Source organism: Paramormyrops kingsleyae, chromosome 1 (assembly GCF_048594095.1).
Source record: "Paramormyrops kingsleyae isolate MSU_618 chromosome 1, PKINGS_0.4, whole genome shotgun sequence".
NCBI lineage: Eukaryota > Metazoa > Chordata > Actinopteri > Osteoglossiformes > Mormyridae > Paramormyrops > Paramormyrops kingsleyae.
The window spans coordinates 52463164-52468763 of NC_132797.1; the positions used below are offsets into that span (position 1 = coordinate 52463164).

General features: G+C 42.6%; 1 pseudogene; it reads left to right on the forward strand.

Annotated features, from left to right (window-relative positions):
- Positions 1 to 275: 275 nt before the first annotated feature.
- On the forward strand, positions 276 to 911 carry LOC140578390 (uncharacterized; annotated as a pseudogene).
- Positions 912 to 5600: the final 4689 nt, after the last annotated feature.

A 5600-nucleotide genomic window follows, 5' to 3' on the forward strand; every position in this document is an offset into this window, starting at 1 on the left:
GATAATCTTCCAAATCCACGATGGATTAATCGCCTCCGCCCCCGGAGTTTTTCCCCGCTAAACGTAAGTATATCACTATGGCTCCTGTCGTTTGCTCCGAGTGCAGTATGTTTAGTTATTCTTCTCCCGTCATTAGCGGTACGTTTGTCTGCGATAAGTGTAAGCTAGTTGCCAGGCTGACAGAGAAGATCGCAGACTTAGAGGGACGCATCCGGACGTTACGGGAGATTCAGGAGAGTGAGAGTTTTATTGATGCAGTGTTAGCGGCTCCAGATATGTCCGCTATAGTGAGCCAGTCTCCCCCCGCTCCGGCAGCAGGGCCTTCGCAGCAAGGCGAGTGGGTGACGACCCGGCGGCATAGCCGTAAGTCCAAACAGGACTCACACCGGCACCATTCACCCATTCGCGTTTCCAACAGGTTCTCCCCACTCAGTGAAACACCCACTGAGCTGCCTGTTGAAAGCGCTCTGGTAATCGGTGATTCTATGCTAAGAAACGTGAGAGTAGCGACTCCAGCGGCCGTAGTTAATTGTCTCCCTGGTGCCAGAGCGACCGACATCTTATCAAACTTAAAAGTGCTGGCTAAGAGTAAACGTAAGTATTCGCATATTGTTATCCACATCGGCATTAATGATGTCTGATTGAGGCAATCGGAGATCACTAAAGCAAATTTCATAACATGCTCTGGCCCCATCCCTGCTAGACGTGGCGACGAAATGTACAGCAGATTATCGTCGCTGCATCGCTGGCTGTCGGAATGGTGCCCGATAAATGGTGTGGGTTATATAGACCATTGGCGGACATTCTGGGGTAGGCCTTGGCTTTTGAAGAGGGACGGTATTCACCCCACGTGGGCTGGTGCCGATCTCCTGTCAAAAAGCATAGCTCACAGTCTTAGGGCAGATCGCTGACTAACCAGAGCCAAGCCAAGGCGGCAGGCAAAACGGCTTAACCGACCGCCTGATAGTCGCTTAGAGTAGTCACCCAGGCTTCATATTATTGAGACTGTGTCTGTTCCCCACGGTTTTAATCGTGGGGGGTCATTCCATCGTAGTTCGTGTCTTAAAAACCTTAGAGAAATTAGACCTATTTCAACTCTGGATAGTAGGTGTAATGCAAACCTAAAACTTGGACTCCTGAACATTAGATCGCTGGCTCCTAAGACATTGCTCGTAAATGAAATCATTACTGATTCTAATCTTGGTGCCCTATGTCTTACTGAGACTTGGCTAAAACTGAATGAGTTCTTGGCACTAAATGAATCTACTCCAGCTGAATATAGCTATAAGCATAATCCTCGACCCGATCGAAAAGGTGGCGGAGTTGCTGCAATATTTAAGACCGACCTAGGAGTGCGTGAAAATACTGGTTATGGCTTTAGTACGTTTGAATTTATTATTCTAAGTCTTGCTAGCACATCTAAGTGTAGTTCTACACCTCCAATCACCATTGCCATTGTGTATAGACCGCCAGGCCCCTATAGCAATTTCCTTAAGGAATTTGCAGATTTCTTAACTCTTTCATTGTCGCCGCCTAGTGGTTCGGATGCATACGTCCGAATTTTCAATAACAGAAAAAAATGACGTTCAATAAAAGAAACAAATGTATCAAATCAACCAAAAACGGCTTGTTACACTACAAAAAACCTTTCAGATAATATCTGTAGAAAGTTGCGCAATTTTTGTGCCATGGTTTTTTTGTAACAAGTAAAAATAAAATGACCATGGTAGCCATCTTTAAACGGGTCGAGTGTCAGGAAGTAAAATATAAGTGTTAATAAAATGAAAACTAAGCACTTCAAACTATTTCTTTCACGGCCAATAATTCATAAACCGTCACAGTATTAAGACAAAACACGCATTTTTCCATAAATATGACTGTAATGCTCTCAAATAGCTTGCTCACTCATCGCGGAAAAATGTCAGTCGGCATTCTGTACATTCGTGCAATGTTTATTATCTTCGGAGTTTTAGAAGAAAACCAATGAATAAAATGACAAAGTTACCCTCGTTTGAAAGCTTGATCTCTTATGTACATAAATCAATCACTGTAATCCTTCATTGTCAAGTATTTTTTCAGATATATGCTCTGCTTCCCTGCTAGCACATTATTTTTTACGCACTGAACCTTTGCCCATGGTTATGTTTCACCATAATAAACTTTTTACATGAACATCAAATTACAGTGTCATTTGCTTCATCCAATAGAGGTGTGTCTAAGGTTTGCAAAATGGTATGGGATGTGCTGATTGGGCATTGTTTTTCGCGCTGGGGACATGAATGCGCAACTTATTATCTGCAGGTGCAGTATTTGTGGGAGTGTCTCGAGTACGCATTACGCACGTAGTCTCCGTGAGTTTACCCAGTTATTTTCGGACAACAACTTTTTTGACTGAAGAAAAATGGCTCGGATGACTTTCACTGTTGAGAAAGCACAGAAGATGATTTTGAAGAGTGGTTCGGGGGAAGAAAGTGTCGCTTTTATCCATTGATTCGATGGAGGAGGACGCTTTTTTGCGCGGAGAGGATGCAACGCTCGACATAAGTACATTTATTTACAGTTTACATTTTACTCTTTTATTCTATAGATTTTTATAATTCCGTGATTCAGCAAATTACAATTAACATTTGCTTTGGTAACACTTGTATTGTGGTACATTGGGAAAAGTTCCGCATCGCCTTTGTGAAGCTTTGAAGTGTTCAAAGTAATGCAGCGCTTTTGGCTTTCACTTGGGCAAAGTTACGCGGGGCTCTGTTTGGGCAAAGTTATGCGGGGCACTTGTCGGCCTTGTTTGAGCAAAGTTATGTACAGTACTTGTCGGCTTTGTTTGGGCAACATTATGTACGGTACTTGTCGGCTTTGTTTGGGCAAAGTTATGCGGGGCACTTGTCGGCTTTGTTTGGGCAAAGTTATGCGGGGCACTTGTCGGGCTTTGTTTGGGCACAGTTATGTGGGGCACTTGTCGGGCTTTGTTTGGGCACAGTTATGCGGGGCACTTGTCGGGCTTTGTTTGGGCACAGTTATGCAGGGTTAGGGTTAGAAACAAAATGTTTCTTATGACCCATAAGTGGTAATGCATTTAGAAAGAAAGACGCTATCCCAAAACACTGCTAGTTACACTGCGGCCATTTTGGATAGGTTTTGGATAGGTTTGGCACAAGTCGTGTGAATAAAATATAGATTTTCCTACAAATGTGTGGTGATTTTGTGTGACAAAATGTTACTTATGACCCATAAGTGGTAATGCATTTAGAAAGAAAGACGCTACCCCAAAAAACACTGCTAGTTACACTGTGGCCAGTTTGGATAGGTTTTGGATTAGTTTGGCACAAGTCGTGTGAATAAAATATAGATTTTCCTACAAATGTGTGGTGATGATGTGTGACAAATTGTTACTTATGACCTATAAGTGGTAATGCATTTAGAAAGAAAGTTGCGACCCCAAAAAACACTGCTAGTTACACTATTGCCATTTTGGATAAGTTTCAGATTAGTTTAGGTTAGGTTTTGGATAGGAAAGGCTCCCAGTTGCACCATTTGCTCTTTCCTCCGTAAAACCTGTTGAGCTGCATCAAATGATATGAAATTGGGCACACATGTAGAAAACAAGTTTGGGAACCAGATTTTTTTTTGTTTTTGTTATATTCGCATGTCCATAAATTATACACAGGTTATTCATTTCGTTATTGAACTTCCTACAATCAATTGTAAAGGGGTCAACTTTGCTTTTAGGTATCAGGCATGTGTCTGTGACTTTTATATCTGAAGTTATAAGGTAATTATTCCAAAGAGGGAAGAAATGCCCCCCCGCCCATGCAAGGGGCCCCTGGTTCACTCCATAGGGTTAACAAGCTTGGTGGTTACTACCCACAAGGCCTTGATTGTTGGTGATTTTAATATTTATATGGAAAATGAAAGTGATCCAGTAACAAAAGCATTTACTACCATTCTTGACTCTGTCGGTGTAATTCAGAATGTAACTGGGCCAACTCATGCCTGTAACCACACCCTAGACCTGATTCTTAGTCATGGTGTCCTGGTAGAACACATATCAATTATCCCTCAGAATCCTCTACTTTCAGATCATTACCTTTTAACATTTCAAATACAACATAACTCCCCTAAGGCCCCAGGCCTGAGGTACGATACTAGACGTTCCATAGCCTCATTATCCGCTGCAACTTTTCTGGAACAGCTCCCACAGTCCTTTAACCTAACCTCTGAAGTGTCATGTGTAAATGAACTTGAACAGGTAACCGTGAACATGGTAGAATCATTTCGTACCACTCTTGATCATGTAGCACCACTCAAGAAAATAAAACATAGAGATAAAAAACCTGCCCCCTGGTACTCTAACCGTACACGTGAACTTAAACAAGCTTCACGAAAGCTAGAGCGCAAATGGCGGTCAACAAAATTAGAAGTTATTAGATTTGCCTGGAAAGAGAGCCTGTCTAAGTATAGACATGCACTAATGACTGCTAGGTCTATGTATCTCTCTAAACTAATAGAAAATAACAAAACCAAGCCTAAATTCCTATTTGAATCTGTATCTAGGTTAACAAAGAATCGTTCAATGTTAAACTCACAAGTCCCAGAAGCTCTTGGTAGTGATGCCTTTATTGCGTTTTTTAATAATAAAATAACCATGATTAGACATAAGAGAGATGGAGAATGCCGGTTTTGTCAAAATGACAGGTTGGGTCAAAGGTCACAAAGGTCAAATAAATCAAAAAGTGACAGGTGGGGGCTGCAAGCCAGGTGACGTCATGAGATAGTGCGAGATGGCTCTTTTTTTTTTGGCTGTGAGCCAGTTGAGCGTTGGGATAGGGGTTTATTTGTATATAGTTTATTTATTTATTATAATTATTATAATTTAATTATTTATTATTATTTAAGTATTATTATTATTTTATATTGAGTAGAGTGCTTATGAGTGTGGTGTTTTGTCTGCATCCACCGGGTGCCGAGCAGGGGACTGAGCAGGGGGTTGGTGCGTTAAGGTCCCAAACACTGGGTCTGAGTGGGGTGGGTTACCTGATGGAGTGTGAGCGTACGCTGTACCGTGGTAAGGTCCGTGGCTTTGGAGAATCTGTAGAAAAGGGCTCGGAGAGAGCGATGCTGTGTCTGGTGCGGTACCGTGGTAAGGTCCCGTGGCTTTGGATAATCCGCAAAGGACTCGGAGAGAGCGATGCCGGAGAGCTGAGAGTTGTGCTGTGCGAGACTGAAAGAAACCCTGTGAGAATGAACAAGTTGGAGCTAAGAATGAGAGGAGGAGCTGGGTCTGACGTCCAGTAAAAAACGCTTAGCAGTAGTTTGACCGTGTGTGTGTGTGTGTGTGTGTGCGTGAAAGCCGACACCCCCCTGCAGCAGTAGCAGTTTGGCCTTGTGTTTTTCCTCATGCAACCTATGTACATCCCGATAGGTCAAATCCCGGTCAAACTGTAATTTGGGGGGCCACACATCAAGTTGGACATTTTGTATTTCAGTAAATTTTGTTAAAAGTTTTGTCTTTTCCCCCCGACTCCCCGCCACACATCAAGTTTGACATTTTGTATTTCAGTAAATTTTGTCTTTTCCCCCCGACTCCCCCCATACCG